Source organism: Crinia signifera, chromosome 11 (genome assembly GCF_055691185.1).
Source record: "Crinia signifera chromosome 11, ASM5569118v1, whole genome shotgun sequence".
NCBI lineage: Eukaryota > Metazoa > Chordata > Amphibia > Anura > Myobatrachidae > Crinia > Crinia signifera.
This window is the reverse complement of record NC_139227.1, coordinates 113,381,887-113,394,336: the sequence shown is the minus strand read 5'-3', so window position 1 is coordinate 113,394,336 and position 12,450 is coordinate 113,381,887. Positions and strand designations below refer to the sequence as shown.

At 39.4% G+C, this 12,450-nt stretch overlaps 1 protein-coding gene across 1 annotated transcript in view; it reads right to left on the bottom strand.

Annotated features, from left to right (window-relative positions):
* Positions 1-12,450, bottom strand: part of LOC146045461 (uncharacterized) — a 58,835-nt gene that overhangs the window by 45,856 nt on the left and 529 nt on the right. The gene's annotated exons all lie outside the window — the stretch shown is intronic.

Genomic DNA, 12,450 nt, shown 5'->3' with positions numbered 1-12,450 from the left:
GGGCGGGTGTATGCAAATGAGGGCGTGGCTTATGCTAATTAGCCGCGGCCTCATTTTCATACGAGAATAGACGCTGTGCGCATGCGCACAGTGTCTATTCTATTAGATTGGGGGTCTCCCAACTGCCACCCCTGCAGCGGGACAATGCCTGCCGCGGGTGGGACAGCGGGACAGGACCCGAAAATCGGGACTGTCCCGCTGTAATCGTGACAGTTGAGAGGTATGATTTAGCAGCGATGGGATCTACAATTGTTAGGCTTACAAACACACAACTCAGTCACTGGTAGATCCATGGGGTGGAAGGGGGCTGTCATTACATCAGGGTTGCCGACTTTAACATTCTCCTCTCCGGGAGAAGCCCGGAGAGGAGAGTTTCCGCAGCCGCTCAGGGGGCGGGGCTTACGAGTGACATCACTAAGCCCCGCCCCTTACTGTTAAAAGCAGCGAATTCGGGGATCTCCATGGAGGGGGCGGGGCTAAAATGACGCCATTGTGCCGTTTTAGCTCCGCCCCCTCCTCTGAGACCCGAGGATTGCGGCATTTTAATGCCGCGATCCAGGGGTCAGCGGGGGTCCCCCCTGAATCCGGGAGGGTTGCCCACCCTTCCGGGGGCCGGGAGGGGGTACCTGATTTTCGGGAGACTCCCGGAAATTCCGGGAGGGTCGGCAACCCTGCATTACCTTGGCCCATGAAAGGTTGCAGCTGCCCCCCTCCTGGATCCACCATTGACCAGAGGAAGTTACATCAGAGAAGCAGAAAATGAAAGGGATTTTTTTCTTTTAAAGATGCCCCGATTTTGTAATCGAAATGAATTGCACTTGCTTCGTTGGAAGATCTGATAATGGTTCACAATCACAATAGCTGTATGTAAACACATGTGCACATGTTTCCAGCATTTTGGGTAAAGAAATGAGAACTCCGCTCAGCCAGCAGCCTGGGCTATGCAAAAACTCAACTGTAGTGAGGTCTGTGTATTTATTAATCTGCATTCATTCTTCTTTCAGATACATGTGGGAATTCTCAGACCAATAAGAATCCCTGTAGATGGAGTATAAGCATAGTTTGGTACTAGCAGAGGCCATAAGGAGGTCAGAGGCACTATTTGTTACTCTGCTAAGTTCCTTCACTGCCCTGACAGATAGCTGGTCTCCTGCCTGTTTTTACAGTTGTACACTGCTTGTAAGGTTACAGAGGAAGTACAATATAGACAGACGGGGAGTGATTCAAATCCCCAAGTAGAGAGCACCTAACAGTTTCCAACTCCACGTTCCTCAGATGTCGATGACAATATGCCAAAGTTTAACGTAAGGGGCAGTGGGAGATTCACTCCCTGTGTGCACACTCCTTCTGATCTCAAAATAACACAGGTTCATTTTAAAATGTCTATACCATTTTATTTCTACATTCTTATCTTTACAGTATTAAAGTAAAAAAAAAGGCAGGTGGGAGTAATGTGTATATTAGCATGCATTTCCTTGCATTGTGGAAATGATCTGATTGTAAGAAAAATAAATCAGAGGTTGCTCAGTGTACGCTGACATTTTTCTTAGAATATCTGTCACACAACCTCTGACCTGTAGGAACGGGACGGAGCCTTTTCAAACTTTTTTTTTGTTAATTATAATTATTTATTTATTAACAGTTTTTTATACAGCGCAGCAGGTTCCGTTGCACTTTACAATTAGAAATAGGGATAAAACAGACAGTCAAAGGGTACGAGGGCCCTGCTCGCAAGCTTACAATCTAATCTGTTTTGCAGATATTTGTAGTCCAGTTATATTTCCGAGATAAAAGCATGTAAAGGTTATACTATTATACCGCTTCACGTCGCTAAAGCTGGGTTGGACCCAGGATTTTGGTCCTGGTTCACACCTATTCACACTCGACCCGGGGCGAACATTATTTAACCCATTTTATAACCTAGGTTGAATTGCCGGGATGGTCAGGTTGGTGCTTTCATACTGCACCTTAACCTGGGACGATCCGCCAACAACCCGGGATATAGGTGCGGTGTGAAAGAGGTATTAGGAGCAACGCTTTACATCCTTATGGAATCTTGAACCAACTGAGGTGATTGTAGAACCAATGTAATTATGTACTTAGCACGATCTTACTCAGTCAGGAACACATGGTTTAAGTGTAACTGTGTTGGTGCAAAATTATTATTATCGTTATTATCATCATCTTTTATTCATATAGCACAACTAGGGTCCCATAAAACAATACCTGTCCTATTAATTTACTAACAGCAAGCCATGCTCTTGAGGCGTGAGGCACTGAATGCCACATGCCTCATTAACATCACTAGTAAATAGCTGCTTCCCGGCAATGCAGAGTATTGATTAATAAAATGCGTGGCTGGTGCCTACCATCACTAGAAATTAGAGACGTTACATTTCCAGGCTTCTAAAGTCATATATGGGGCACACTTTACCTCTGGTATACATGCAATAAATATATATATTTTGATGCATCCATAACAGTAAATGTAGGTAATCATAATAACTAAGAATTTAGGAGAAGCAAAGAAACAAAGACATATGGGGCATCGCTCAAATCGCTCAGCAAATCTCCCCGTGTTTGGGTTCCAATACAACAAACCTATGGATTTAAATTGAAAGAATGTTTCACAACTGTTATTTCCTACTGTAAGATAGGCGCACACACGGAACAACCTGTATCAGGTGCTCAGAAAAGAGATAGATCAGCTCCAATCTTCCAATCAGCTCACGCACATGTAAATTGTTTTTACGTATTGGGCGAGCAAAACTAATGGTGTGTACACATTTATTATTAATATTATTACCATATATTTATATCGCACACATATTCCGCAGCGCTTTACAGGGAATATTTTCCCATTCTCATCAGTCCCTGCCCCAGTGGAGCTTACAATCTATATTCCCTACCACATGTACACGCACACAGACATTGTAGGGTTCATTTGTTGGAAGCCAATTAACCTACCAGTATATTGTTGGATTGTGGGAGGAAACCGAAGCACCCGGAGGAAACCCACGCGAGCACTGGGAGAATATACAAACTCCGCACAGTTAGGGCTATGGTGGGAACATACTGTAGTTTCATTATTTATTATATTCACACTATAAATTGTGTGTGGGAATCATCAGTGATAGTTTTCTAAAGGGGTAGCTCTATTCCAACATTGGGCCAAAAGAAATAAGGTGTGAGCATCAGAAAGTGAGAGATTTATTTTAAAGCGGCAATCATTTACATGGCAAAATCAACCTGGTCTTTCAGTGTAAATGATCGCCGCTTTAAAATAAATGGGAAAACTGTCCATTATGTCTTCCAGGTAAAGGGTGGATATGTATCATATGATATCCTATACAAAGTATATAGAGGACATGTTTCAATAATAATAATAATAATAATAATAATAATAACAATAATAATAATAATAACAATAATAATAATAATAATAATAACAATAATAATAATAATAATAATATCAGCAGGAGTAACACAATTCTTTATAATACAGGAATGCATGTTTACCCAGACAATATATTATTTTGTTAATTATACAGTGTACAGTAATTGGGATTTTTTTAAATATTAAACAAATTATAATTTTTTTCAAGTCACTAAAATAGCGCCCCAAAAAAGCCCCCATTTTATTCTGCAGTTTGGTCTGATCAGATTTCATATTATTGTGGTTCACAGGACCATACCCTCCAACTGTACCTTTTTTTGGCAGGTACAGTACCATTTTTTATGGCCTGTACTTTTTTTCGGGTCTCCACATCCCTTTTACCTGTGGCCACGCCCCCTTTCCGAATTTGGACCCGTTTTTGCTCTTCAGATGTTGGAGGGTATGCAGAACATTATAACTACAGGAATATATTTTCTAAAGGAGGTGTTGTCTATAGTAACCAGATTATACTTATCATTTCTCTAGAACCTTCTAGAGTAGATAAGAGCTCGGGGGGGGGGGGGGGGGGATGTAATAGGGTGAGAGAATCAGAAAGTGAGAGATTTGGTAAGAAATCTCCAGTTTTTTAAAAGCGGCAATCATTTACACTGCAAAACCAGTTGGATTTTGCAGTGTAAATGATTGCCGCTTTAAAAAACTGGCAATTTCTTACCAAATCTTTCTGATTCTCTCGCCCGATTACATTTTACCCCTAGAATCTCACATCTAAAAACCTGCACCTTATAAATATACCCCTGGGCTTCCCAACAATCCATAAACCCTGGCCTGTAGCTATGCACATATAATGAAATGTATAAACTACAGCTGCAGCCAGAGAACATGCTAGTATTATATTCCTAATCATTTACATGTCCGAGAAGTGCTTATTAACTGTAACTCATACTTCAGCCAGGTATCCAAGCTCAATTCCTCCAACCACACTGACTAGAGGGGATCTCAGTAACAACTGGAATACAAGTATAAGACATGATGTGGGCTAGGTTAAAATAACCTGTGGTCATTGAGAGCAGGGGTCCTCAAACTATTGTGCTCTGGGACCCCATCAGACAATATAAGTAATGACAGGACCCCAGCAAGTTACTGCAGAAGGTCTTCAAATCACATCACATGGGTAGTCAGCGGACAGCACATACATGGCAGCATTGTGGAGGCACAACATGATGGGAGGAGTCTAATATACCATAACCCATCACATCACACGTGTAGTCAGCGGACAGCACATACATGGCAGCATTGTGGGGGCACGGAGTGATGGGAGGAGTCTAATATACCATAACCCATCACATCACACGTGTAGTCAGCAGACAGCACATACATGGCAGCATTGTGGAGGCACAACATGATGGGAGGAGTCTAATATACCATAACCCATGACATCATACGTGTAGTCAGCAGACAGCATATACATGGCAGCATTGTGGAGGCACAGAGTGATGGGAGGAATCTGATATACCATAACAGCACACGTGGAGTCAGCAGACAGCACATACATGGCAGCATTGTGGAGGTACAGAGTGATGGGAGGAATCTAATATACCATAACCTATCACATCACACGTGTAGTCAGCAGACAGCACATACATGGCAGCATTGTGGAGGCACAGAGTGATGGGAGAAGTCTAATATACCATAACCCATCACATCACGCGTGTAGTCAGCAGACAGCACATACATGGCAGCATTGTGGGGGCACAGAGTGATGGGAGGAGTCTAATATACCAGAACCCATCACATCACACGTGTAGTCAGCAGACAGCACATACATGGCAGCATTGTGGAGGCACAGAGTGATGGGAGGAATCTGATATACCATAACCCATCACATCACACGTGTGGTCAGCAGACAGCACATACATGGCAGCATTGTGGGGGCACAGAGTGATGAGAGGAGTCTAATATACCATAACCCATCACATCACATGTGTAGTCAGCAGACAGCACATACATGGCAGCATTGTGGAGGCACAGGGTGATGTGAGGAGTCTAATATACCATAACCCATCACATCACACGTGTAGTCAGCAGACAGCACATACATGGCAGCATTGTGGAGGCACAGAGTGATGGGAGGAGTCTAATATACCATAACCCATCACATCACACGTGTAGTCAGCAGACAGCACATACATGGCAGCATTGTGGAGGCACAGAGTGATGGGAGTAGTCTGATACACCATAACCCATCACATCACACATGTAGTCAGCAGACAGCACATACATGGCAGCATTGTGGAGGCACAGAGTTATGGGAGGAGTCTAATATACCATAACCCATCACATCACACCACACGTGTAGTCAGCAGACAGCACATACATGGCAGCATTGTGGAGGCACAGAGTGATGGGAGGAATCTGATATACCATAACCCATCACATCACACGTGTAGTCAGCAGACAGCACATACATGGCAGCATTGTGGAGGCACAGAGTGATGGGAGGAGTCTGATATACCATAACCCATCACATCACACGTGTAGTCAGCAGGGAGCACATACATGGCAGCATTGTGGGGGCACAGAGTGATGGGAGGAGTCTAATATACCATAACCCATCACATCACACGTGTAGTCACCAGACAGCACATACATGGCAGCATTGTGGAGGCACAGAGTGATGGGAGTAGTCTGATATACCATAACCCATCACATCACACGTGTAGTCAGCAGACAGCACATATATGACAGCATTGTGGAGGCACAGAGTGATGGGAGGAGTCTAATATACCATAACCCATCACATCACATGTGTAGTCAGCAGGCAGCACATACATGGCAGCACTGTGGGGGCACAGAGTGATGGGAGGAGTCTGATATACCATAACCCATCACATCACACGTGTAGTCAGCAGACAGCACATACATGACAGCATTGTGGAGGCACAGAGTGATGGGAGGAGTCTAATATACCATAACCCATCACATCACACGTGTAGTCAGCAGACAGCACATACATGGCAGCATTGTGGAGGCACAGAGTGATGGGAGGAGTCTAATATAACAGACAATTCAACAGATTTTGAATCACTGACTGAGATTAGAAAAGTCATCAGCCTGATGGTCAGCAACATGGAATCGCGACCCCATGCTGAGAAGGTCGGGACCCACTTTGGGGTCAGGACCCGCAGTTTGAGTACCGCTGATTTAGAGCAATCAAATGTTAACAGCGGGCAAAGTATTTCAGCTCATCTATCTTTTGGCCAACAATGGGTACACAAGTATAAAGTGGGAGTGGTCAGACCAATCGGTGTGATAGTGGATATGGGCGTTCAAATGTTTCCAACAGTACAAATGAATATGTTGGGTGTCATCATCATCATCAAATTATTATCATTATTTTTTATTATTATTATCATCATCAACAACAACAGCATATTCGGTTGCACTTTACAATTAGAAACATATTAATAAAAACAATAGTACTGGATTTAAACAGACAAAGAGTTAAGCGGGCCTTGTTCACAAGCTGGCAATCTATAACTCTCAATAAAACGTATTGCACAACTTTTACCTAAACTAGTCCGAAGGTTTTTTAACGCATAGAGGTCACATTAATATTAATAATAATATTAATAATAATAAAAATAATAATAATCAGCTATCATTTAGAAGTTATACTGCGTTCACACTGCCAAAATGTTTAAAAACTGGTGTTTTTAAATGGTATTTAAAACGGGTCTGAGCCTTCACTTTGCAGTAGATTACCGTTTTAAATACCATTCACATCAGTCAACCCGTTTAATCCCCTGATCACGTTTCAAGGCAGAATGATCACAGGTCTGTAATCTGTTGTTTTTACTAAATACCGTTTCAGAGCCATTCTCACTGCATAAAAAACGGCTCTGAAACGTGTAGGACTCTGCTTTTTAAATGTTTTGAAATACCGGTTATCTTTAACCGGTAAATCAGCTCTGGCGCTTTCCCACTGCAGCCTTAAATGTTTTGAAATGGGAAAAAAAACGGCAATATACCGTTTAACAAGTGCGGTGTGAAAGGGGTATTAGTTTCAAATGTTGTACTATATAAAGAATAAGATTATTTACAGGGCACTCAACTTTATTTGCCCAGTTTGATAAATGAACAAAGTTGGTGCTTTTTATCTTTCTTAACTTTTCCATATAGATATTTACTGAAAGTTGACATTTCCATCCCACTCATAGGATCCTTCTTCATATCCCATGTTCCATCAGCTTTACAGGGAATTTTTTGTTGTTGTTTTCAAAATTCCCCAAACATTTTTCATATGAAAGTAACTTTTTTCAAAGTGGGATACAAAAATGCCTCATGAATAGTGACTTTAGAATCCACAAGTGCAAAACATTTTCTTTTACCTTTTTTTTTTTTACAATACATATTTTTTCCTTTACAATTTAATTGCAAACAAGAATTACGTGTTTTAAGTATTATTTTTATTCACCTTTCGTTCGCAAATTTCCCATCCAACAATAACTGTATTCCATAAATTTGAGATTCAACCCCTGTGTTTTAATTTTTAAAACTATTTTAAAGCCCCGATACGGTTTTACTATTTCTTTATTTAGTAATTTATTTATTGGGTGAAATATAATAGGATGAGAGCTTCAGACAGTGAGAGATTTGGTGAGAAATCTCCAGTCCTTTTTAAAGCGGCAATCATTTACACTGCAAAATCGAACTGGTTTTGCGGTGTAAATGATTGCCGCTTTTAAAAAAAACTGGAGATTTCTTACCAAATCTCTCACTTTCTGAATCTCTCATCCTATTACATTGTCTATACTACTACAGCAATGTTTAGGCAACTTGTGTTATTTTGTATACATTAAATCTCACTCTGTTACACTTTTTGTTTTACATTATTATTTTATGTACTAATTTACTAAATAGATTATTAATGTTTATATGGTTTTGTATTAGGAATGCACTTTTCCAATAATTACATTGCAATTTGCAGTAAAACTCCCAGCCAAAAACTGAAAACTTGCCCTGAAAGGAATTAGGAATCGCAGTCACATAAACTGAACCTGAAACGCCAAACAAGAGCCACATGAGCACAAGAGCTTTCAAAGTTCAAATCCTTCATTTCCAATTGCAGAACTTGAAAGAAGACAGATCCCCTGTGTTGTGACTTATCAGTGTGAACAGATATTGGGTTAGCAGGGCCTATAAGTGCGTGTAAGATTTATTGGGGGGGATTTCTCTTAGAAGTGTGGCACCAATTGTAAAGTAAACACAGATCCCATAAATGTATTTCCTTACACAAGTGTCATGGCAGCTCTTTAGCTGTTGTTACACTACTACTCCCAGCATCTCATGCTAGCATCCTATAGGATGTGTAGTTCTAGAACATAGTATATTATGTCATTGCAAGTAGAATTTTTTCCAAAAATTATCATAGTGTCTGTTTATTAACTAGATAGATAGACTCCGGATTGTGTATAAATATTTAATTGTTAAGTTATTTATATAGCAACAGCATTTTCCTTTCCACTTTATTATAGGAAACAAATTATTAATAAGACAATACAGCAATAACAGAAAGACAAAGAATTAAGAATGTACAATGTATGTGTTCGCTAATATGCCTAGAAATATACATATGTGTGTGTGTATATATATATATATATATATACACATACACACACATACACATACATACATAAATACATACATAAATACACAAACACACACATACATACAGACAGATAGATATAATTAACTATACAATTTTATATACATATACGGATGGTGTAATGGTTATAAGGGTTATAGCATTACTGCCTCACAGCGCTGAGGTCATGGGTTTGATTCCCACCACAGCACCAACTGTGCAGAGTTTGTATATTCTCCCCGTACTTGCGTGGGTTTCCTCCGGGTACTCTGGTTTCCTCCCACAATCCAAAAATATACTGGTTGGTTAATTGTCTCCCTACAAAATGATCTCTAGAATGTCTGTGTGCGTGTACATGTGGTAGGGAATATAGATTGTAAGCTCCACTGGGGCAGGGACTGATGTGAATGTTCTCTGTAAAGTGCTGCAGAATATGTGTGCGCTATATAAGAAACTGTTAATAAATAAATAAATTATATATATATATATATATATATATATATATATATATATACATACACACACACGATGTTTGAGCGCTACACTTTATCAAACAAGTCCTATAGGTTATAGTCCAATGGAGATATATATATATATATATATATATATATATATATGTATATATACATACACACACACACACACACACACACACACAAAGACCCTTTGGGCTGAAATGTCAACTGATTGCGATGACCCGATAAAGAATTTAAATATATTTGTACAAAATATTGCCTATAAGTGGAACCTATTTATGTGACCTTAGAGGAACACCCCTACAACTGGATGTTAGTGCGGATGTCCTCTACTAGCAGTATATATATAGAGAGATCTAATGATATGTAGGGGTATATATAGTATAACCCCTACAACTGGATGTAAGTGCGGATCTCCTCTACCGGTATATATATATATATAGAGAGAGAGAGAGAGAGATCTATTGATATATAGGGGTATATATACTCCTACAACTGGATGTAAGTGCGGATCTCCTCTACTACCAGTATATATATAGAGAGATCTAATGATATGTAGGGGTATATATAGTATAACCCCTACAACTGGATGTAAGTGCGGATCTCCTCTACCGGTATATATATATAGAGAGAGAGAGAGATCTATTGATATATAGGGGTATATATAGTATAACCCCTACAACTGGATGTTAGTGCGGATCTCCTCTACTACCAGTATATATATAGAGAGATCTATTGATATGTAGGGGTATATATAGTATAACCCCTACAACTGGATGTAAGTGCGGATCTCCTCTACCGGTATATATATAGAGAGAGAGAGAGAGAGAGAGAGAGAGAGAGAGAGAGAGAGAGAGAGAGAGATCTATTGATATGTAGGGGTATATATAGTATAAGATCCCCAGAGAAGAGATTTGGCAGTGATGGGCAATGATATCGCATACGGGTATAAGCGTCGTGTTATATATTACACTGTTGTCACATCAGGGGTTGTATAACCTGATTGCGTGTATTATATTTGTGATCAGACTTCGCTGCGGCAAACCACTGACGCAAACGCAAATACTGGCAGACGCAACAACGTGAATGACTGCTCGACCCCTCACTGGCCCCTGGTGATCTTCCCTGGACGGTGACTCCGGGCTCCTGGGGCTGACCTTGACTTTGGGACCAGGGAGAAAATAGCCCCTGCTACAATAAGGGCTATTTCTGGCCCGGTAACCTTGCAGCGCTTTTGAATACGAGGAAAAGGAAGGAAAGGTGTTTTGCCAATTATCACCGGCCGGCTCCTATCTCCCTGCTGGGTATTAAATCAGATCATGGGCTCCCAATGGCAGGGCCGGCTTAATTGACCGGCAAATTGACTCCGACACTATTCTTTATTACTGCATTCATTGATTACTGACCACAGGCCTCACACAGTTACTGGGGGTTTATAAACCCACCCAGGGCGCTCATTTGCATAAATCTCCCATGGCTGTAGAGCCAATCATGTCTTGTATTTAATTACCTTAATAGTTAAACAAGAGCGGTAATAGAAATATATATATATATATATATATATATATATATATATATATATCGCATTTTATTATACGGTACATACCATAATGTTTTACTATGAAGCAAGATACGACAATACATATTTATATATATAAATAATTCCATTAAATTAGATTACTTAATCTACATATATATATATATATATATATATATATATATATATATATATATATATATAGTGTGTATGTATTAACCTACCTACATTCATTTTTCGTCTGCGTTATTTCGTATATGCACCTGTCCTATTTTATATAGAAAAATATAATACCGAAGTTTCATGTTACACGAATTCCGCAGATTTGGAATGTTCAGCTACAATGCGAATTAACACCGAATTAGTATCATTTGGTAATAGGCGCATTGGTCTCCTAGAAACCCGAGAAATTATGTTTTGTGTTGTTTTTCGTGCATAACACTCCTTACACAATTTTTTGCATGAACTATACACCACTAGTAGCTTGCATAGGTCGTATATCGGAGATGCAGGATTCAAGGCGACTCAGTATATAAGGTTTGTGTTTACAATTTGTATCCCGTTGAGATGCTTTGTACATAGTTTGTAAAAATTCGTTTCTTCACAGTTTACAGAATTATTCGGAGACAGGAGAGTATAGTTTTATAAAGTAATAATCTATTGTAATATCGATTTTCGTTGTATAAATAAATAAATAAATCTTAATTATTGTAATATCTATTTGTTTATTTATTTATTGCATTGTCTGTTTATTCAAACGGTAACCCAAAGCGGTGCGTTCAAATAGGGTATCGCATTGCTTTTGATGGATTTGACTGGCATTTTCCGATATTTAAAACACATCAGAAATCAACACCAATAATACAACAAATTTCTACACACATATTCAACACAAACCGAGTGTACAGCTGTTACACAATTATATAGTAGCAAGATTTAATTAAATCCTATTTCGCTTCACCCTGAATTGTTATTGAGCATGTTTTTATATATATATATATATATATATATATATATATATATATATATATATATATATATATATATATATATATATTTCTTATTATATGCAAAACTCAATAAAAAAACTATTGAAAAAAAAAAATCCTATTTCGCTTCGTTCATTTCCAATTTACAGACATATCGCAGGCGGGATAAATACACAAGGACGATCTCTAATTTACCTGTATGATACAATGCCAAACACCAGTTTACCCCCCCCCCCCCCCCACAGATCACACAGGGGCACAAATTACAATTAAAACTTTCATTTTCCAGGGCCGTGTGAAAGTATTTAAAAGGAATAACAAGTCACACCGTAAGTGATCGGGGGAAGGTGAAAGTTCATTATCGTTTAATCGGAATTTAAGGGCTTGCCACTCTGGGTAATGGATGG